Source organism: Capsicum annuum, chromosome 10 (genome assembly GCF_002878395.1).
Source record: "Capsicum annuum cultivar UCD-10X-F1 chromosome 10, UCD10Xv1.1, whole genome shotgun sequence".
NCBI lineage: Eukaryota > Viridiplantae > Streptophyta > Magnoliopsida > Solanales > Solanaceae > Capsicum > Capsicum annuum.
In genome coordinates, this window is record NC_061120.1 from 157,687,620 (window position 1) to 157,711,912 (window position 24,293).

Consider the following 24,293-nt stretch of genomic DNA (forward strand, 5'->3'; position numbering starts at 1 on the left):
ACATGTAGCAACTACAGAAAAAGGTAAAACGATCAAAATACATATAAATAAAAATCACAAATTCAGTCCTTTACAGTATCTCCCAATTTCCATATATCATTTGTTTAGAGCTAGTGAATCTATTTCAAACGTTAGTGAAGCAGCCTCTCATTTATACAGAACTCCAGCCTTAATCTCAAAGCATATACCTTAGCTATCAAATTAGTACCATTCTTCAATACTCTAGATTCTTCACAATCTAAATCACTCACTCGATCTTTTTGACATAAAATGCTGCAACACTAGCTTCAGGGTTTCTCTTTGAGGTACCATCTGAGTTGCATTTAAATGCACTTGATCTTGGTGGTCTAGAAGGAACAACCTTACATCTGATTAAGGGTTCATACTCCTCAAGAAACTTAACTAAAGCTGGCCAAGAATTAGGCATATTCACTAAGCAAGGACATTTGTGTTTAGCTAATTGAATAATATTCCTGCTCATATCCATTTCTATCTTGTAGATTGACATTTTGCCTCCATGAGCAATTGAGTTTATTTTTTTTTCAAATTTGCCACAAAATAAGCAATGAAAATGCTTTATAAATGATTAAGTTTAGGGTTAACTTCAGCTTTTCACCACCTTAAAATAATACCTTGAGCTGAAAAAAAAAAGACTTGTTAGCCCTGTTATAGCTGCAAAATTTGACCTAATTCTATTAGCAGCTAAATATTTAATGAATAAATGTTCAATGGCTTCCACTTAACCCTCGCACAACAACAACAAATCTCTTTTTCACTGATCCTCGTCCTCATGAGGTATATTTGTCAACTTTTAGATTTGGGGCTATTTCATGTAAACGAATTCATTGCACAATCTTACAATCTGACCAAGACCGTGTTTTACTTTGTACTATTTCACTGTTGGACAGTGCTTTTTTAAAACGGTCATAACTCTTATCTTTGAAAATAGATTAATGAAAAATTAGATGTGTTGGAAAGAAAACTCAAAGACCTTTCATTTGATGGGTCTTCAGCTCAAAAAAAGTCTTCAAAATATAGGAGTTATACTTGTTTAAAGTTGACTATAAGAAGATTCTTCTCAAGAAAACAACTGGTAAGAAATGTTTCAACTTGGCTATGTACTAGGAATTATTTGTGGTCTTAATACATGTCTAAATCACTTTCCCCATTACCAAAATATGATGTTTAATTTCACTTGTACTTGAAGCATGGTTCTACGTTTAGCTTGGATTTTCAGTGTGTTACACAAATGATTCATGCATATTTGTACATGATAGGCTCAAGCAAATACAAATAATGTTGCTTATACTTTATTTGTGTAGAAATACAAATGGTAAATTTTGCATATTGATTGCTAAACAATCCAAATGCAAATTGTAAATTGTACATATTCACAACTAAATCATCTAAATACAAATGATAAATTGTATATATTCACGGCTAAATCATCCAAATGCAAATGATAAATTTATTTAAAATGTATCGTTTGATACCAAAATAAACTACAAAAAACTATAAAATATATAATACCAAAAAACAAAAATGAAAAAGAGAGGTAGGCGAAAATATAAAATTAAAGAGGGAGAGAGATGTAAAAATATAAAATATAAAATATAAAATATAAAATATAAAATTCAATAAAAAATGAAAGAAAAAAAAAAAAGAGAAAGAGGTGAAAATATAAAATACAAAGAGTGCGAGAAATGTGAAAATATAAAATATATAAAAAAAAGAAGAGTTGTTTCTGTTTTGAATCTCTTTCAATTGGCTTCCTGGAAATGTTATCTTCCTTTAATAGTCAGTGATTTTTTAGTGATTAGAGCAGATTTTGTTCCTTTTATATCTCAACAGTTAACTAAAAATTAGGAGAATTATTTGTATAAATAACATAAATATCAATTTACACTCTCTCACTTTTTAAATTATTTTATTTTCTCTTCCTATTAATATACATAACATAGCCGACATATACATAGTATTCTGTGTATATGTTGGAATTTTTGTAATATATTTAGGGAGTTGGGATTTTTTGTAATATTGGAAATATAAGTTATGTATTTGTGTAATTTTTAGTAATTTAAATGTATATGTATTTCACCAAAAAAAAAAAAAAGCATGTCACATACATATACTACATGCTGTTTGAGTTAATTATCAAAATGTTGTTGTCGCTCTCTTATTTAAGGGCCTAAATTTGCTGCTTATGAATTTTTCTCTTTATTTAAAATATTGTTATATAGCTTATTTAAAGAAAAAAATTAGCTATGTTCTATACTTTTCTCAGTATACGTTAACATAAATACATAGTGATCCAAAGATAAACATCACAAATCAGTAGCCCAAATAACATTAGGCCCAGATCCAAAAAAGAACTATCAATTACACAAATACATAACTTATGTTTTCAATATTACAAAAAATCTCAACTCTCTAAATATATTACAAAAATCTCAACATATACACAAAATACTATGTATATGTCGGTTATATTATATATATTAATAGGGAGAGAGAGTAAAGTAATTAAAAATATGGGAAAGAGTGTAACTACTTCCAAAAGGATTGGTATTTATGCTATTTATATAAAAAGGAACTCTTGAAGCAATAAATAAAGACACAGTTAATTTGTGGGTAAAATTCATAAATATCATAATTAAGAATTATGAGATTTATAACAACACTTTCATAATTACTCAAACTAGCAACTTGTATTTTATATTTGAACAAATTATTGCTATAAAAATATATATACAAATCATTTTACTGCTAAATTTAACTCAAATCAATTGAGTTAAATAAGGTATAATTAGCCATGAATTAAATGTGGAGATTCCTTTTCCATTAAAACCTCTTAATTAACATGATTTGTGTTATTTGTTACCAACTGAAATCAAAATTCGAATTTCAGTTTCACATTATCGTTTTCAACCCAAAAAAAAATCAAAATCAAATTCAACTGAAACTTCTTCTGTTTAATATCTTCGAAAATTCAAATTAACCTATTACTTTTGTTGAACGTATTTAATCGTAATATTGTTTTCTTTCATTAGTTGTTTGAAATCGATCAAAAAAATTTTATTCTAAATTTTGTTTTGAACCATTACTATTATTTTGTTCAGATTTTTTTGAGTCATTACTGATGTTTCGGTCAAATATAGTGAGCAAAATCGATTTTTCGTTAAATTATTTTTGAATATTTTGAGTCATTAACGATTTTTCGTTAGAGTGATCAAAATCAATTTTCCGTTACGTTGTAAAATTTAATAATTTATTTCGTTAAATTATTTTTGAATAGTTTGTAAACGAATTTCGAAAAAAAAGTAATGCAACAGTAAATTGAACTGATCGAACAATATAGTGACCAAAATTAATTTTTCGAGATGCTCAAACTCAATTTTTTTTCTTTTTCACTTCTTTTTTTTTGTTTTTATTATTTTTTTAAATTTATTTTTTTACTCTTTTATATCTAACTTTTATTTTAAAAATACAAATATGTATATCACATACACATATTCAAAAAATATATAAAATACATAGCCATACAGATCTAGATATCTATTTACAATACAAAACATGCATATGTATTTACAAAAATACGTATCTCACTCATATGTATATATAAACATATATGACACAAAATCTCTATAACAAAAAGGACAACTATATACATATGCATATAGATAATCAAAAAATACATGATATATACATGTGAGTCAGATATGTATTTCTGTAAATACATATGCAGATATATATGTATATTTTTCCTATAAATACATATGTAGATCTGTATGTCTATTTATTTTGTATATTTTTTTAATATGTATATGTGATATAGTTAATTGTCTCTTAAAAATAAAAATAGAGATAGAAGAGTAAATATAAAAAAAGAAAAAAGAAAAAGACAAAAACAAAAAATAAAATCTGAAAAAGAAGTGAAAAAGAAAAAAAAAAGAGAGAAATAGAAAGTATAAATAGAAGTATAAAAGCAAAAGCGAAAAAAAAAAGAAAAAAAAAAGAAGAAAAAAAAAAAAAATGAGAAAGGAAAAAATAAGAAAAAAATAAAGAAATAAAAGAAAAAGGAAAAAAAATAAAGTGGAAAGAAAAAAATGAAAAATAAAAAGAAATTAAAATAAAAAAATAAAATAATTAAAAGAATAAAAAAACTAGAAAGAAAGAAAAAATTAGAGATATAAGATAGTGAAATTTTGATATTTTGAATATCATGAAGCTAATAATTTTCATAATTGAGTTTGATTTGAAAAACGAATTTACTAATTTAAATAAGAGTAATTTATGGGAAAGGAAAAAATTGAAAGAGTAATCTAAGAGATTCCAAGCAATAAAAGGGAAAGTAAAAATCAGTTAAAAGAAAGAGAAAGAGAAGTGACATGAAAAAAGGGACTTATACATCGTAACTTGTCAAATAAAGTAAGTGGGGGACCACACTTAAAATAATGTTATGTTTGCTACACAATGTAATTTCATTAAAGTGTTGCTACTTTTCATAATTTATGTCTTAAGTATGCTACTTCTTGTAGTTTTTTCTTAATTTATTGCATGGTATTAATTATGCAAAAAAATTGAATAAATGGATGAGCTTAAGTAAATTTCGTTAGAAACAAGAAGCTTATTTTTGTCCTCTCCTTGAACGATAACATTACGAAAAAGTCAACTATAGGCTTTTTAATTTCTTATGCACTGGTATTAGGGGTGTGTAAAAAAAAGAATCGATCGATAAATCAAATCGATAAAAATGTTGTTGGGTTATTGATATTGGGTTATTGGATTAACGATTTTTTATTGATTTTATAAAAAACTTTATTAGGTAAACGGTTCGATTTTGATTTTAGCTTATTGGGTTATCGGTTTAACCGATAACCCAATAAAGATAACTAAGTTACTGTTTTACCCCTATTTGTGTTATATATATAAATTTATATATATATTATACACTACTTATTCACAATTCAGAGATTCAGAAAGTATTAACCTATTCATGACAACAAAGACACAATACAAAGCATGGGAATTGTCATATTGGAAAGCTTGAAGCAGTTAGTAGCTTCCAATAATTAGGATTCAATTTGAAAAACATTCAGTTTAAGTTTAAGATTCTTGTAAACTAAAACGCATTGCGTAAGATTTTGGCGGCAACTAAGATTTCGCTTTTTTATGTTAGTTGTTAATATTTCTATTTTATGAGTATTTTCTTATTGTTTAAATCGAAAATCGAACCATTAAGGATCAAAAACCAATAAATCAAAAATTGATAAGAAAATATCTTATTGGTTGGTTATTGATTTTGCATATTTAAAAGTCAAAGATCGATAAATCGAACTAATAACACATAAGATCGAACTGAATCGATCGATGTGTACCCCTAACTGGTATATATATATCAACTACATACTGGAGCTCGTGCCAGCACAAGCCCAATATATGTTACTTTTTTTATCATGATATATGTGGTGTACATGAAATTTGAAAAGTCAAGCAAATTTTTAATATGATTTTTAAATATTTTAAGTTGTTAATTAGTGATTTATAGTAATTTTATATAATTTTCTGACACTATATGCTACTCTTCGTATTTCAATTTATGTGGCAATAATGAAATATTTGAGAAAGTGTATTAAATATGTTAGATAGTTTTTACATATTTTAAGTTGATAAAATTTCATAAATTAGACAAATGAATTAATACAATTATTTTTAATAATAGGACCAAAAAAAATAAAATGAAGGAACTATTTCATTATTACAAGTATAAATAAATTAAAAGAAGCCTCACTACAAATATAAATGAGAAAAAGCCTCAGCCGTCATAATAAAGTTACTTGGCCCCACAAACTTCTTTTTTTTTGTGGTAAGGGTACATACTAATATAGAAACGCAAAGAAATAGTAGCACAAGGGCACAGGGTTCAGCCCGGGTTAATTATAAAAGAGTGACTTAATTTTTCAGCTAAGGATTGAGCATTTGAATTTATATGTCTTTCAAAATAAGTTCCTCTCATGTCTTCTCCCAAGTCTTGATGAACATACATAGGTGGAACTAGCAAAAGATGGGCCTCTTCAAGGTAGTTTGAGGCCGCCCCATGTGTGGCGAGCTTGTCCGTGACCTGATTCTGTACCCTAAAGCAATGGTGGACTGCTGGGCAGCCCGCCTCTCCTAGCTTTGACCTGCAAAGATTAATAATGCCATCATAGTGATCATTTCCATCTCTAAGCATACGCAAGATTTTAAGAGAATCAGTATAATTTCAATAGGAGAGAGGGTGTATTGAATGGCTAGAAAAATTCCTACCTTGAGTGCTATTAGCTCCAATTGATTATTAGTAGCAAACATAAAACTTTGGGTGAAACCTAAAATCTATTCACCTGAGTGGTTACAGATAACGCCACCTATTCCTCCCTTTCCAGGGTTGCCTAAGCAAGAGCCGTCAACATTGAGCTTATAGTGGTTTGCCAAGGGGGTTCCACTTGATGTGTATGGAGAGCTTAAGGGCTCTATTAGAGGTTTTGTTCATGAGGAATTTGTATTCAAAAGCTTCATTGTAGGCCTGATCAAAGAAAGGTTTGAAACGACCTTGCTGAAAAAGGTTATTGTTCCTTGCTTTCCAGATAGTCCATAGGCATTGAGGGATGATTTCGTTCGAGAGAAGAGCTTTATCGTAGGCCTTATGCTTAGTGGTCCTTCAAGTGCTGGACCAGTGATGAGAGAAGGAGTTTGAGAGTGAGTAGGCTGGGGGGCATCTAGCTTTGTTGAATGTGTCAGTCCAAAATGTGGAGGTTACAGGACAAGTGAAGAAGAGGTGGTTGGTATCTTCAATTGCGTGGTTACAAAAATTACAATTTGGGTTGATGTCCAATCCCCTCCTAGCTAGATTAAACCCCGTTAGGAGCTTGTCATGCTGCAAGAGCCAAATGAAAAACTTAATTCTAGGAAGAGTAGGGAGCTGCCAGATCCATCTAAAGGTCTTGACATTACTCCCAGCTTGGTATTTTTCGGCCTTGAGCAAGTATTGATAGGCACCTTTCGAGGAAAGGTCCTTTTACCATTCATGGCCCAGACAGGGGAATCCCTAACCACTTTGGTGTTAGGAAAGAACGAATTCCTAATATGATGAGTGAGCTCCGAATGAAGGTCTATGGAGATATTTTCAAAACTCCAAGAGCCCTGGTGCCAAACTTGGCAAAGTTTTATTATCTCATCAAAAGGTGTTAGAGGACCCTGGATGAGATTCCTGAGGGAAGGGGAGTTAGGAATCCATCTATTATACCAAAAAAGGACATGTGAACTATCCTTGACAGCCCAGGTAGCAACTTCCTTACATTTGGCCCAGGCATGGTAGATGTTCTTCCAAATTTTTGAGTCATAAACTTCGCAAGTTGCCCCATCTCTGTGGTACTTACTTTTCAGAAGCTTAACGCAAAGGTTATCAGGCTGGGTCATGGCTCTTTAGGCTAGACTTATGATGAGGGAGTAGTTCTTGGCAGAGGCTTTTTGGATACCAAGGCCACCTTCATTCTTGGGGAGTGTCACAGTATTCCAGGAAATTATTTGTATTCTCCTCTTCTCAGAGGTTGATCCCCATATGAAGCTCCTAATGATTCTATCAATACGATTTAGGATAAGTTTGGGAATGGAAATGTACTGCATCACGTGGTTGGGAATACTACTTTGAAAAGCTTTAGCAAGGATGGTTCTACCAGCCATATTAAGCAGTTTGTCTTTCCAACCACTGAGTTTAGTATTAAGAGAGTCAATAATGAATTGGAAGTCCCTAATACTAGGTTTGGAGTGGAAGATGGGAAATCACAGATATTTTCCCAGCTTAACTTTGGGATTGATGTGTAGAAGGTTAGCAAGCTGGCATTTTAACTGGGTGTGCAGTTGGCAGAGAAAATAACTTTAGATTTAGAGTTGTTAACTCTTTGGCCAGAATAGATGGAGAAACTATTTAGAGTGGCAGTGATGGTGTTACAAATCTTCTCATCATCTTTGGCTAAAAGGATAAGGTCATCAGTGAAGAAAAGGTAAGAGACCTTGGGACCTGTACTGGAGATAGAGATTAGGTCCCAATGAAGGAGATCCACCTCATGGTCAATCCTTCTAGACAGAAGTTCTATATAAAGTATAAAGATGTAGGAAAAGATGGGGTCTCTCTGTATGATGCCTCTAGTTGGGTGGAAGAAGGTTGTTTTACCTCCATTAATGAGGATAAAGATAGAAGAAGTAGAGATACAAGACATGATGAGCTTGATGAGGTTAATGGGAAAGTTGAAGCAGTGAAGGGCCTGTCTAATGAAAGACCATTCAAGTCAATCGAAAGCTTTCTCAAGGTCAGTTTTAAGCATCATGTTAGCTTTCTTACCTTTCATCTTGGAAAAGTAAGTGATCTATTCTTGGACAATTATGGCATTGTCAGAAGCCCTTGTATTGGCAAGAAAGCTAGATTGTGAGGGGCTGATTAGGTTACCAAAGTGAAGTTTTAGTCTGTTGGCAATGATCTTAGTAATGATTTTGTATTGGGTATTACACAGGCCAATAAGTCTAAAGTTCCTAAGGTTAGTAGCATTCTTGCATTTAGGAATCAGACAGAGGTAGTTTGAGTTTACATGTTCATCTATAGTCCCATAAGAGAAGGTGTGATAGTAGAATTGAAGTATGGAAGGCTCTAAGATAGTCCAGTATTTCTGATAGAAAAGAGGGTGAATGTCATTTGGCCCCGGGGCCTTATTGGGGTGAAAAGAAAAAATAGCTCTTTTAATCTCCTCTAGACTGGGTATTGCTGCTAAGGAGGGATGGTCTTCAGATCTTAGAGATCCCCTGGAGGAGGGGTTATTTTTGTAGCTAAGAAAGGAAGATATTTGTTCAGGGGAAAAAAGTGATGGTAGAAGTTGAGGACTGTGGTAGAGATGTCCTCAGGAGTGTAGTGCCAGTTTCCAGAGTCATCCTTAATGGGGTTAATCCTATTGTTCCTTCTCCTATTGATGGTGGATGTGCAGAAGAACTTGGTGTTTTGGTCTTCTTCAGTGAGCTAGGTTATTCTAGATTTGAGTCTCCAAAATTTCTCCTCCTGTCTGAGAACATCACTATATTCCTTGGAAAGATGGATTTCAAGATTATGAAGGAAGGAGTTGAAGGGATAATCTTCCGACCTTTGGATACCTTCAAGTCTAGCTAGAATTTTTCTCTTTTTAGAAAAGAGGTTCCCAAAGATCTCTCTATTCCAAAAGGTGATGATAGGTTAAAAATTTCCAGTATCTTGAGTAAGGTCAGTGGAGCACTAAAAGCATTTTTTAACCATGTCAGGGAAGGTGGGATGGGAGCACCAGATGGTTTCCATTCTAAAGGTTTTAGAGGAAATCATGTGGTGTTTAGAAAGATTCAGAAGCAAAGGAGAATGATCAGACTAAGTTCTAGGGAGATGAGTTACAGAAACTTCAGGAAAAAGATTTATCCAGTACTCATTAGCTAGACACCTATCAAGTCTTTCCAGAATTAGGGAGCCTCTGTTTCTGAATCTTTTGTTAGACCAAGTGAATTTGTTGCCTTGAACCCAAGGTCTAAAAGGCTGCAATGGTTTAGGCAATCCCAGAAGAGGCTAGCCCTGTTGTGATTAATGAGGTTATCCCCAAATTTCTTAGAGGATTTAAGAATTTTATTAAAATCACCTCCGACCAGCCAAGCATTATTAGAGGCATCCCTTATGGAATCCGCAAAGATCATAAGTTGTTCCCACAGTTTTTCCTCTTCTTAAGGGAGTTACTAGCATATACAGCACTAAAAAACAAGTGGAAGAAAGGTTACTGACTTGAACAGTGACATGGATGTCCTGGAGGGAAATGTTGATATCATTGATTTTAATGTTTTCATCATTCCACATGATGGCTATGCCACCAGAGTGTCTAACAGCCGAGTACTGGATTTTCTTGGCAAAACCAAGTATTTCAGCCAGCTGATTGTGGTCACCCATATGGGTTTCCAAGAAAGCAAGGATAATAGGTTTGTGGAGATCAACCATGGCCTTGTAGTGTCTTTTGAAGTCTGCCCCGTTAGCCCCCCTAGTGTTCCATATTATACAATTCTTTATGAAAGGTTAGGGGGTTGGGTGCTCCAGTAGTATGTCCTTGCCTTTTCTTTAGTCGAGGTCTCCTCCTTTGGGGATTTCCTCTTCCTTAAGAGAGGAGACATTTTTGTCTTGTAGAAATTCCCCATCAAGGGAGATGGTGGAACTATTTCCAAGTCTATGAGATTTAGCTCTTGCGGTATAAGGATTATGGTCATCTCACTTATGACATCGTTGAATGTGAGATGAAGTGTCCTTTCTAAGGTTTCAACCTCTGTTCATGGAGTTTTCAGGGAAGCTAAGATGTTCTCCAATTCTTGATTGTTCTATCTTAGGGCCTCGAGAGTTACCTTCATTTCTGTAACTTCCTGTGGAGTTACTGGTGAGGCCAAGGACTGAGGTCTCAGAAGTAATATGTCCTGAGTTAGGTGGGTCCCATGCGCTAGAACAAAAAAGGGGGCCCTCTCCAATATTTGAGGTATTTTGGGAGGTAGAAAGGGCAGAGATTGACCTGTTAGGGTCATTCTGCGTTCAGCATTTCCTGGGACAGAGGTCCCAAATGTGCTTGGTTGGTTAGCCTCAGAAGGTAGTCAACCATATGTTCTGGCCCATATTCTGAAGGCCCTTATTCAAACCCTCCATTACTAGCTACGCCAAGTAACAGGGGTTCTGTATTATCAGTCTGAACTTAATCCCCTGCCATTCCAATTGAAGGGGGATTGGCTGATTCTCTAAGCCCATCTCAAGCCAAGAGAATGGGAAATGGTTCATTAGTAGTAGGGTCGTGGTAAAGGTGATTATGTTGGGGAGGTCCATAATTAGAAGTAGGCAAGAGAGTGTTAGGATGATTCGGACTATGAGTAATGGGGCAATCAATGAGAGTGCTAGGAATATGGGGGTTTATGTCGTTTAAAGGTTCCACCTCCATTTCTGTCATATCAGAATCAGTGATTTGACTTCGAGCCACCGCAGAAGGGAGAGGTTAAAATCCCATAGAGGGATGGTTAGTAGCAGTCAGTGAGCGTTCCAAATTTTGAGGTTTTGAGGTCTTAAAAGTCTTTGACAAGACCGTTAAAACTGCAGGAGCCTCTATTTCCACGGAAGAAGGCTTGTGGGCCGTACCCAGAGACCAATTGAGCTTAGGGACTTCCTTAGAAATGTTTTTAGTAAAATTCACTTTTAAAAAGCCCATATTTGGATCCGACGTATTGGTTTCATCCTTGTTGGGCTATGGAGTAGCTGGGCCGTTGTGGGGTGCTAGACGTAGCCCACCAAGGAAAGAATAGTGAATGGGCCTGGAGGTGGAAGTTCCAGCTCCTTTATCCTGGGGTAGGGTTTCAATACTAATCGTCTTTCCCTTCCCGGAGGTGCTCCTATGAGTGTTAGAAGATTTATCTGGACTGGCTTCGCCGGCTCTAGCATGGGCATGATCTTTGGGATTGGCTTTTCTTTTGTTATGTTTGAAGGTAACCATACTTCCCGCAAGAGTTGCATAGAAATTCGTCTCCCTCATAGTGAAGAACTTGTTGATGATTCCCTATGTTGATCGATTGCTTGACCTGAGCGTCCATCAGTATTGGCACACAGATCCATGCATAACGACCCTATAAAGCTGCTGAAGTACAAGCGTCCACTTTTACTAGGGACCCGATCATCCGCCCAACCTTCTCCAAGATAATTGTATCGTAGAATTCAGTTGGTAACTCGGGTAGTCTGACCCAAATTGCAGTAGTTAACACTCTGGAGTGACTGGGAACAAAGTTCGGAACCCAACTACTAACGAAAAGGTAGGCACCGGCTATGAACCATAGACCTTGTTGCAGTATTTTCCTTTGTAGATCTTTCCTATTAAACTTTACAGTGTAGAAGTCGTTCCCAGGTCAATAAGAGGAAACGGGTCTGTAATTTTCCATAGATCGGCAAGTTTCTTCCGTAGGTATTGGTGGTTGAATCTCCTACCTACTGCTTTCACGATGATTGAGTAGCATCATGGTTCGTAGATCCGTTCCTTGTCTTCCATTGTTAATGAAACCACATCGCTTGAATCGTTAGTTTCGAACGTGGGTGAATCTATTAGTAGCTCCGGTAGAGAGCTTGTGACACTGAGGGTATGGGCCTTAAGGATGTCGCTGTAGGAGACGGGAGTGAGGTTAGCAGCGCTGGAAACACCTTTGTCTGGTGGTTCTGGTAGAATCTAGGAATCTGGTGAACGATCTACCATGGTTTTGTCCATTTTCACCTTTGAGGAACTGTACATTTTTGGCCCCACAAACTTCAACTAAACATAAATGATAGGAGGATCATTATGTAATTATTGGGTGGTCTTGTGGTCTACTTAAAATATGGAACATCAATAGAGTAACAAGTTACAATCTCTTTAAAGCACACAAATAGTTGAATGTCGAAAATACCTCTGTGAGGAAGCACACATAACAATCATCATCTGTGTGCTTCACTCACATTTATATATAGTAGTAATAGTAATACTAGATATTTGGAGCTCGTCCCAGTACAGATTCAATGTATATTACTTTTTTTCCTAATTTACGTAGTATAAATGAAATTTTGAAAAGTCAGTTAAATTTTTTATATAATTTTTAAATATTTTAAGTTATTAATTATTAATTTATAAAATTTTTATATAATTTTCAAATACTATATATTACTTTTTTATCCTAATATATGTGGCATTGATGAAACATTTTAGAAAGTCAATCAAATTTGTTACATATAATTTTAGATATTTAAATTATTAATTATTATAATTTATACGACTTTCTATGTAATTTTCAAGTAATATATTTTAGTTCCTCTATTTTAATTATATGACATTGATAGAATTTGAAAAGTTAAATAAATGTTTTAATACATTTTTTTAAGTATCTTAATTTTTTAATTATTGTAATTTAGGTTAATTTTCTCGAAACTAATATATTTGAATTTATATTGCATTGGTAGAATTTCGAATCAACCAAATTTTTTTACAAATAATTTAAATTATTAATATAATTATAATATTTTTACACAGTTTTTACATATATAATAGATTATAAATAAAAATAAATTATCAAATAAAAATATAAAATATAAAATTATAAAAATGCCCTCGACTAGAAGCAGACAACTAAAAACAGACATGACAACCATCAGCTGTCTGGTTTAGCTGCATGCTTACTCATGCTTCTATATAGTTGCAATATAAACATATACACAATTATATCCACATATGCAAATTTAAACAATATATATATATATATATATATATATATATTAGTAGACCTCACAAAGCTTTTAATGCAATTAGATAGTAACACATGATTTTTCTTTTTTTCATACATATAATTACATTTGTTCTCATTTATCATTTCATGATATTTATAATTGAATTAAACATAGTAGTAATTTTTAATCATCTCTTCTTGTTCCTTATGAATTACTTGTTCTTTTTTTTTTTTTTTACTTACTTCTTATATTAAAAATTAATTATTTTTCTTACTTATGTATTTTAGTAATTCACAAAAGATTTATAACTTTTTTCTATATTATTATTATTTTATTAAGCAATTACATAAAGTATTAAAAGTCAAATGTAATTTTTAAAACATAAATAATAAAGATAATTTCGTATGTTCTACTCTCAATATATTTGATCCTTAAGCTATTTGTCAAGTCAAAGAAACAAACGAATATCCTTTTATCTCTCTTTTTTATTTTGTTTGACTCCTTTTTACTTATTATTTTAGCAAATCAAGAGAGATTTATATTCAGTAGTAAAGTATTAGTATTTAAAAATTATTTATATACAATTTAGATAAGTACTATCAAAGATGGGATAAGGGTTGATGGAGATGGAAGCTACAGCTGGGAGTGTAGAGAAGGTGTATTGAAGAACAAAGGGATCAATAAATGTAACATGAGGAAGATAATTTTTCTATTTTCACGAAGTCATTTTTGTAAGTCTAAAAAGATTTATTTCACGAGAGAAAATATTTTTTTTTTTCAAACATCTAACCAGTCAAATATGAAAAAAATTAAAACATGTTGAACACATCATGTATTTATTTTAAATTGAATTCTACATTAATTCGTATTTGTTAATTCTCCTTCATACTTCCTTCCTCATAAATAAAGTCATTTAAAAGTTATCCAATTATATAACATAAAAACATTAATAATCATATGACTTATCAAACAAGACATAATCAATGTATCAATAAATTAAATAATTATATAATAGAAAAAATGTGACTTAATTTATATTTTTTGTAAACTAAAATTTTAATATTTATATCATGAAGTCGGGCCGAACTTAGCACGTAACTTATGCAACTAGTATATATATATATATATATATATATATATATATATGAAGATAGTATGTAAGCAAGATATACATTTTTGCTTTATCCAAAATATCCTTAGCTTACAACCAGTTGTATTAGTGTGAGGGCCTTGTCCTTTTAAGAAGAAAAGATAAGTATTACTTCCCTTCTCTACTTTCCATGTCTAACTTCCCTTCTCTACTTTCCATGTCTAATGGTTTTTTTTCTCATTCTTCTGTTTTCTGTTCTTCAACCCACGAAAAATGATCCAGTCAGTAGTTCTTTTTGTTAGTTCTCTTTTTGCTAGAAACCTCTTATTCCTTTCATCAATTTTACTGTATTTAAAAGAATTTATTCATTTTTTTGTTATGTTCAATGAACTTCTGGATTTACTTTTCTTTTTTTGAAAAATTTTCACATCCAATTGTTTTACATCAACGAATTTGTGGAATTTTATTATTAGTAAAAGGAAGGGGGGAAAACGAGGGGCCCCCGGGGAAGAGGGGGGAGAAGGGGTGGTGGGGAGCAAAGATACGTTGAGTTAGTTTAATTTTAAAAATTGAAATTCACGTGGGGTTTAATTTTTGTAAAAAGAACAAAAAACTCCAAACGTAAATGTTCTTCAATAAGCTATTATGAATATTTTGGGTAAAGCAAAATGACAATCTTTCAAACATACCATCTGCATAAATTGCTGGGTTTTAAGTGAAGTGTAAATAAAAAATGAAGGAAATAAATAAAAGGAAAAGTGAATTGTGTTTTCACTTCAGTTATTATATATTATTGTGACTCTTTATAATCTTTTGTATCCTTGTACATCTTTTTCTTAGATTATATATTTTTCTTTAGTGGAGGATCTATCGAACAACCTCTCTATTCCATCTCTGAAGTAATGGTGTGGACTGCATACACTCTACCCTCTTCAGATCACATTATATGGGAATGTATTAAATATATTATTGTTATTGCATGTAGTGGATATATTATTGTTATTGTTGTTGTTGACATTTATATTTATGGTGATGAATATTATAATTTATAAATATACTTGGTTCTTTAATTCTCTAAGTTTTTGATTTTTTAATATTCAATTCATGTATCTATTACACTACTGTTGTGTTTTAAATAATTATTTTCGTCCCTAACACAGGGATGAAAACTACTATTTTCCCCTATATAAAAATAAAAAGCAACGAAACTTGTGTTAATTTTTTTTTAGGTAATTTTGAGGATTTTACTAACTTATAAGTAAAAATACAGTACAAAGGCCCAACACCCATAAAAGTCCACAAACAAAAACAAAAATAAAAAATGGTCCTGCCTCAATTCGGTTAACCCGAATTGGTCATATATAAACCTTGTAGGATTTCTAAAAAAGACTCATTTCCTATCTCTCCACTTTTTCTAACATCTAAGCTCATGTTGCCGCCACTTTTCAATTCTAAGTTCATCCTTCTCCTCTTGTGGGTTATCAACATCCGTGGTCTTATGTGTCTGAATACTGCTATTGAATTCTCAACTATCAAGAGTCAGATTTGTTCTTCCTTGCTCTGCTTTGCTTTAGATTTAGATCTCCTCTAATGCTCTTTTTTCCTTGGCAGTTGTGTTCTCTGGTGAATGGTGTAGGCTTCCTTTTCATCTCTGCAGGATCTTATCTGTTGTTACTATTACTGATCAATTGGTAATATATTTCCCCGCTCCTATCTTTCATCTTGCATGTACTAACCTTGTTCTTTTCCTCAGGTGGAACTGGAATGAAGTGCAAGGGCAGCTTTAATCCACCGCCCCAATGTTGAGCTGTTTGGCAACAATTTCTCCATCCCAATCTGACTTCAGATCCATCACTTTTGTCGGGTCCTTTTTATTGGTTGTTGTATATAGGCTAAACAACATTTCACTATTTTTGATGCCTTTGTGGCTATTTGTAATTATGCGTGTGATGAACATTATGCTAAGCGTTTTTAGCCCCTTATCCCTTTAATGGAGATACTCTTAAGTAAGGACTTTGTAATTTGTCATTGTTAATCAACCTTCTACCAGCGGGTTTTAGATTGTTAAAACTTGTAAAATTGCTTCCTCTTTTATCTATTGTTGTGTTTGCTAAGAAATCAGCTAAAGCATTTCCTTCTCCTAAAATATGATGAAATGTTTGAACTTTATTTGGAAATAGTGATTGTATTCCTCCACTTTATCTACAATGCACCATGGACATGTCCAATTCTTCTACATAACCTTGAATAAAATTAAGGAGTCCATTTGAAAAATTGCTTTCTGATGCCCTGCCTTATTATAATGTTTGCTAGTTTGTAACAAAGTTGTTGCTTCTTCTTACGGCTTGTTGTATCTTCAATTGTTCCAAATTCTGCATATATTAAATTCCCTCTGTCATCACTTACATAAAAATCATAAGAGTTAGGTCCAGGATTGCCTCTTAATGCCCTATCTATGTTATAAACTTCCACATCACTTGTATTACCTCAATCTAGGTGTGAAATTTTCCATCTCCTTCTATTTCCTTCCCGTTAGTAGGAAAGATCCTTCCTTGCTTCCTCATCTTAAGCAATATCTGCATGTTTTTAGTGATAGTATGTATCACTTTTAACTGTGAGGTATTCTTCTTTTGATGCTTACTGAGATTTCTTCTTTTCCATAATTCTCATATGATCATACTCATAAAGCATTGTAATAGGAGCCCATATCCTTCTTCACTTTTGCATTCAACCACTGCATTATGACTTTTCTTAAAGGAAGACCAGTTACATTTATACCTTCACAAGAAGCAAAGTAGGACCAAGTCCTATTAGCAGTATAGAATTTTAGGAAAACATAAGACAAAGTCTCATTATTGGGATTGTCACGACACCAACATTTGAAAGGTCCCTGAATTCCCTATCTTCTTATTCTATCATTTCCTGGTTGCCACACCCCTATTTTTACCTCCCCAATCCCGCTAGAGAGTTGATTTTAGAGAAAATGGATTTTTCCAATTAAAGTGATGTTTTGAAAAGGAATTATTTATTTTACAGAGTCGCCAATTGGAATGGAGTTTGGGTGTTTCAAGTCACCTTATTGAATCCCCAATCAAAAGGAAATGACTCTTTCTCTTTGGTCTGTGAATTAGAGATTCGGATAAGGAATTCTATTGACGGAGGGAAAGGTATGAGGCACCCTTCGAGTCCCGTGATTCTAGCACGTTCGCTTTAATGACTCACGTCTGGCTTAAATTAATCTTTTGGATATATAACATTTGTTAACCTAAAAGTGACTTTTATCCCGCTTTTTATTTATTTTTTATTATTTTATTACATTAATGTGTGGTTTGCCGGTAGCAGTACTTTGCGGTCATACCACAAGTTTTGATATATTTCTTGCGCCTTTAAGGCATTTATGGATCATTTCCATTTTCTCAATCTACGTAAGCACCTAACGTGTTTAGAATCTACCCAACCCAATGAGATTGGCTTCAAATGGTATGATAAATTTTATTATAACGAATGGTAGGTGGCAGGGCTTTCCAACTTCATCGTTAATTTTCTCTTGTATGTTAAACTTTAATTTTCTTAAGATTAAGAACCTAACTCATTCTTTTATGAATTTAAAATCCTTTTAATAGTGAGTTTGGAAGTAAAACTCGTGTCTCATCTTGTTTCATTCTTTTTCATAGTAATAAATAGTAAATTAATTAATCATACATGCTAATTCTAACCCAAGATAATACTATCGTATATAAAAAATTCAACCCAAACTAGAAAAATACAGTATCAATAAGCAAAAACTCAATCATAAAATACAGAAAATAATTTGAAAAAGTATGAAAATTACAACTAAAAATACTTGAAAGAGATATGAACCCAAATTAAGAATTAAATAGACTATTATATGGTAAAAAAATAAAATGACAAACATGAACAAACTTCAAGTCAAATACTGAGAAGTGTTGTGCATAAGATTTACATGTGAATGTTTATGAGTAATTTTAACTCATTCATTAAAGGAAACAATATACATAATGCAAGTATCAAAACATTTTATTAATTTCATAGCTTAGTCAAACATGTCAAGTAAAGTTTTTAAATTAAAAATAAAGAAGAAAATATTTTTTAACGAACTAAAGTAAAGGTGCTTGAGCATCCATACTATAATTTCATCCAACTATTTTATACATCATGGATAGTATCCTAGAATAGGCTAAAATAATCCATATTTGCTTTGATTATATAATTTGTTTGCTTAAACAGTAAAGTATTGATATTTCTTTACCAGTTACTTAATTTTGTCATGCTTTTTTTCCCTTCTTTTGTTAAAACAATTTCAATTTGAATATGATCTAATTCTCCCAATTACTTGTTAACCCTTAAATGTATAAGTATAAATATTCAATAACTTAAACGTACATTCGTATCAATAATAATGACTCACATAATTAATCAACCACACATGCTAAATAACACCTGAAATCATTTAAACCAACTTTATTCATGATTTGGTTTATCATAAAAACTTATAAAATGAAAAGTACATGATCGAATAAAATCTGCGTGGTGAATTAAATAAAGGAAAACACAAACGTCATCATCGAAAATTCGAACAAAAATCCAAACTCTCTTCCTTTATTTTCCTCTTCTGCTATGGTTTTAATACTCTTTTATCCTTCTTGTTTCTCATTCTCTCGTTTTTTGTTTTCTCCTTTGTTTCTTATTTTTTCAATCTTTTTCGTCCGTTTTCTGTTTTTATTTCTTGCTTTGTCCGTGTGTCTTTTTCATTTGAGTGTGCGTGTGTTTATATGGTGGTGTGCATGTACGTTTTTTGTTTGTGGGAGGGAGTTAGAGAGGTTAAGTGAGATTGTGGGAGGATATTAAGTGAAAGTGGGATTGTTGGGTAGTTTAGGTTTCTCTCTCTTTTTTTTCTTTAGTCAATATTTTGAATGAAATAAAATCTATTTAAAACTAATAAAATACAAATAAGTTAAATAGTTGCTCTTAAAAATATGATTAAGAAATATTAATACCACTAGATTCTTTATTAAAAGTTAAAAGAAGAAAATAAATAAAATTTAAAAAAATTTCTTTTTTTCTAAAAATAAATAAATAAATAATAAAATAAAAACTTGTTTGAAATGTGACCCTATTTTTTTAGTTTTCAAAACTTTTAAAATAAACTTTGTAAAAATAAGATAAAATTAAACTATCAAATTTAGACCTAAAAATAAAATACATATATATTTTAAACACTAAAAATGGCGTAAAACAATAGATTTGGTAAAAAAATAGGTGTTTACATTGGAATATTAAATTTTCTGGTTCTCCACGTAAGGAAAGCAATCTTAAAAGGTAATTCTACACTTTCATTTTTCTTCCAACATCCATATAGGCTCATCCTTTCTTTTCCCCCCAATTCGGAACTTTAATGTATGTCTTGATATGATTAACATACTCTTCAGGCAAAATATCGCTCGTAAGGTCTTCATTCCATGCGCCAACTTTCACCAATTCACTAACATACTAATTATTCTAATCCCAAGCAAAATCTTCTCTTATTATTGTATACAAATCGCCCAAACCAATTCAATTATCTTGCCACAACATTGTGTTTTCTTTCTTTATTTTTCATCCAATTTGATGCTCTATTAAATCTCTGACTTGTAGCATCTTTTTCCAAACCTGTGACCCATTATTTCCTGTCCTCCATTACCAAATTATGATTTTGATTCATGCAATATTTATTATTCATATATTCTCTCCAAGTTGATTCATTTGTTTTGAAATTTCACCATAATTTACAAAAGAGGGCTATGGATACATCTTGCAGCCTTCTAAAGTCCAAGCCTCCCTCTATTTTAGGTAAACAAACACTTTTCCATTTACTCCAATGTCTTTCTTTACCTCCTATATAGCTACTCTAAAAGAACTGAGCAAGCATTTTGTGAATTTTATTCAACAAATTCGTTGAAGGATTCATTACTGATAAGCAATGGATAGGTATGCTTTGAAACACATGTTTAATTAGCACTGCTCTACCTTCAAAAGATAACAATTTACCTTTTTATGCTTGTAACTTAGCCCTAATTTTCGTACTAATTATTGGTAGTATGCTTTTTGCTTCCTCGTATAAAATATTGGACAACCCAGATAGGTAAATAGAAATTTCTTCCTCAATATCCCTGTTGCTACCTCTACCATAATCATCTCTCCAACAGATACATTATGATGAAAGTAGATAGCACTTTTCTCTTTGTTTATTTTCTGCCCTAAAACCCTCTCATATTGCTCTAAAGTATTAGCCCCCAACTGTAAAGTTCTTATCTTAGATTTAACCAATATAATCATATCACCAGCAAAAGCCAAGTGATTTGTCTTAGGAATTTCCCTTGGCATCCCAAATCTCTTAAACTCCATGCCATCTATTAGTTTATTAAAAGCTCTTGATAAAACTTTAACTGCTATGATAAAAAAAGTGGGTGACAAGGGATCACCTTGTTTCACACCTCTTGATGACTTAAAAAAGCCTTTAGGTTGACCATTTATCAACACAGGATGCCAGTTATTACTAGCTAGCCTGAAAATTATATCTGTCATTTATTCTGCAAACCCAATCTTCCACAATACTATCATAAAAAAACTCTATTCCACCCTATCATATGCTTTCATCATATCAGTAATTATTTTTTATACCAACAAAATATTTTTTGTAATACCTCTTCCTTGGATAAAACCTGTTTGTTCAGCTGAGATAATACTAGCAAGCACTTTCTTGAGTCTCTCATGAATTAATCTTGAGAATATTGACAAATTTGCTTAGGGAAATTGGTCTAAGATCTGAGAAAGTAATAACAATTACCTTCTTAGAAAAAAGTACAAGGTTTGGTGGGTAATAAACCTTGGTAATTTTGCTCCAGTATGAAAGACCTTCACTATTTGATGAATATCATCTCTAAGTATATCCCATGTCTTTTGAAAAAGCATTTATGTTATGCCATCTGGACCACAACACTGCACCTATTCAATCCCATTACAGCACTTCTAACTTCTTCTTTATCATGCATAAAAAGTAGTTCACTAATTTGTTCTTCTTTGATCAGTTTTGGCAGGTTATCTATCATCTGAGAGTTACCCACGTCTTCTTGTTTAGTAAACTGTTTCTTATAAAATTCCACTACCTCATCTGTTATTTCATCTTGGTCTTCCAATCAACATTCTTCATTATTCTAAATTCTTTTAACCTTTAACCTGTTTCTCCTTCCTTTTACAACTACATGAACGAATTTTGTATTTCTTTCTCCATCTTTGAATCACTCCAATCCTACTTTCTGCTTTCAGAATTCTTCCTCTATGTGCATATATCTACTGAGCTTTGCCTATGCCCCATGTAGTTGCTCTTTGTTTTCTCCTATTAGATTTTGCTCAAATTATAACTCTATTGCCTTAATAGTATTCTCCAGTATAGCAATCTCTTTGAACACATCACCAAAAGTGTCGCTGCTCCATTTTGAAAGTTCTTTCTTCACCCTCTTCATTTTATGATGAAACATCATGAGAGGATCTCCTTCAAAGTCTGCCTTCCAATTTTGATGAACTACACTTTTGAATGATTTTTTCTTGACCTAAAAATTTAAAAATCTAAAGAGTTTGACAACCTTTTCACTGCTGCTTCTTAGATTAATCAAAAGTGGTGCATGATCTGACCCACTCCTGATTAAATGCTCTTTTTTCATCACTAGATAGGATGAGATCATTTTATCATTACACAATATCCTATTCAATTATTTAAAAATGGATTCTTTATCTATTCTGCCATTCCACCAAGTATACTTACAAACTTTAAATCCCATATCTTTCAAAGGTACATATTTATACAATGATTAAAGTTTATCACCTCAATTTTTATGACAGGTAAACCTCCTAATTTTTCTTCATTGTTATTGATTACATTAAAGTCTCCACCAACCATCCATAGAATTTGTACATTATTTGCAATTTCCTCTAAAGATTTCAACAGTTGACATCTTTCTTCTTGAGTACACTTTGTATACACCAAAGTTAGTACTACCACCCCATCTTGAGCTTGGTTAGATAACTACAACATTAAAGCCTACTCCCCATCTTTGATTACTGTAACTTCAAAATTTTTGTCTATAAATGCCCATATCTTCCCATTAGAATTAGTGATAGCATGTTGCATCCCTTACCTTCTTCTATAACCTTCCAACTCACTAGTTCCTTGAAAAGATTCCATAAGATCAATAATATAAAATTGATATTTCTTATGCATATTAACTAATTTAGTAAATATTTTTCGTGTATTGACTGATCTAGTATTCTATATGGTAGAATTCATCGCTGACTAGTTTTATTTGTTGTACCCCTTGTCACCCTTGATAATGTTTGCACAATATTTTTATCCCCTTCTGTCTTCTTTTTCTACTTACCATGCTGGATTTTTATATTTTCAACATGTTTGGGAGATAAACCCTATATTCTTGTAATATTTTTAATATTCTTCACCAAATCCATTTTGTCTATATCCTCCTTCTCAATTTCTTCTTTGTTATCCTTATTTGTGTCATCTCTTATTGCCCGAGGAAGTACTTTTTCATTATCCACTTAATAAAGCACCAAATCTCCTGCTTTTTGTTGATGATCTTCTTTTGTATTCCTCATTGTTTGCTTGATGCCTCCTTCTTCCCTCTCATCTTTCTTTCTATCATCATTCCTTTGGCTTTGATTCCTTGTTGTTCCCTTGACTGGAGTAGTTTTATGAAAGCTATTTGTGACCCAATCCTTTATGGATTCTCTTGTGGACTCCGCTTTCTTAATTCCTTGCTCCTCTTCTTTACTCTTGCCTGTATTGTTTTCTTCAATTTACCTTCTTGTTCTTCCATATCTCTTAAGACATCAAAGGGATTCTCATCTCTTCTATTTTTTTTCTCATTCTATGCGGCCATATTTATCCCCTTTTAACCTATTCTTCGTTCTTTCCATCTATTTCACCTTATTTTGAACATTCCCAACTATCTTTCCACTTGTTAACACTTTTCTTTGATTTGTTGTTGATTCAGTTTGTTCTTCTTTCTTTTTCTCCTTAGTATGTTTTTGCTTCAGAATTTTTGGGTGAATTATCCAACTATTGGTTTCATCATGTCCTCGCAGACAACATTCTTTTACAATATTTGGGCATGTAATCACATTCTATTGTGATTCATTTTGACTTAATATTCCCTTTAACGTCATCTTTGTCATTGATTCTTACCATTTGCGATAGCTTAGCCACTAAATCTACCTTTATTTTTACCTTGACACAACTTGGTCTTGTTTTATTTTTCGTGGCTAAGTTTAATGTCAAAGGTTTTCCAACTGCAGATTCAATTGAAAAAATAGCTTCTTTTGCAATGAAATTTAAAGGTAAATCGAGCAATAAAATCTATGCAATTTCTATCGTTGTTTAAATATCTGGTTCAAACCATGGATCCCATTTTAGCGTATGCATCTTCCAATACAACTCCTTTTTTTTGACATAAAAAGCTGAAGTGATAACAATTGCACATAATCCTCTAAGCTGGTCAATCTGATCAACACATGCCTTGCATCCAAGACTCCAATTGTACACTTACTTTTAATGCCATATTGTCCCGGTATGCTTCTTCTTAATTCTTTTATAACAGGTTTGTCATATGAAATTTATCAATGATTGCATATTGTAAATTTTCTTTCAGAATTAAAGCTCTTACTTCTGATATTTTTCACGTGATATTGGGCTCCCCATGCAGTATGATAGCTATTTTTGGTGGTACTATAGGAGATTCAATATTTGATTTAGGTTTGAATAAATTTGAATAGTTTGATTTTTCTCCGATGATTCTGATGCTTTGGGGGTAGGTGTTTTTTCAGCTAATGTTGGAA

The 24,293-nt window shown here is 32.2% G+C and overlaps 1 long non-coding RNA gene across 1 annotated transcript; it reads left to right on the top strand.

The window, feature by feature from the left end:
* The first annotated feature begins 14,458 nt into the window (after positions 1 to 14,458).
* LOC107846000 lies at positions 14,459 to 16,457 on the top strand. The gene is made up of 2 exons (XR_001667151.2): positions 14,459 to 16,078; positions 16,141 to 16,457. It is a non-coding gene; the product is annotated as an uncharacterized LOC107846000 (long non-coding RNA).
* Positions 16,458 to 24,293: the final 7,836 nt, after the last annotated feature.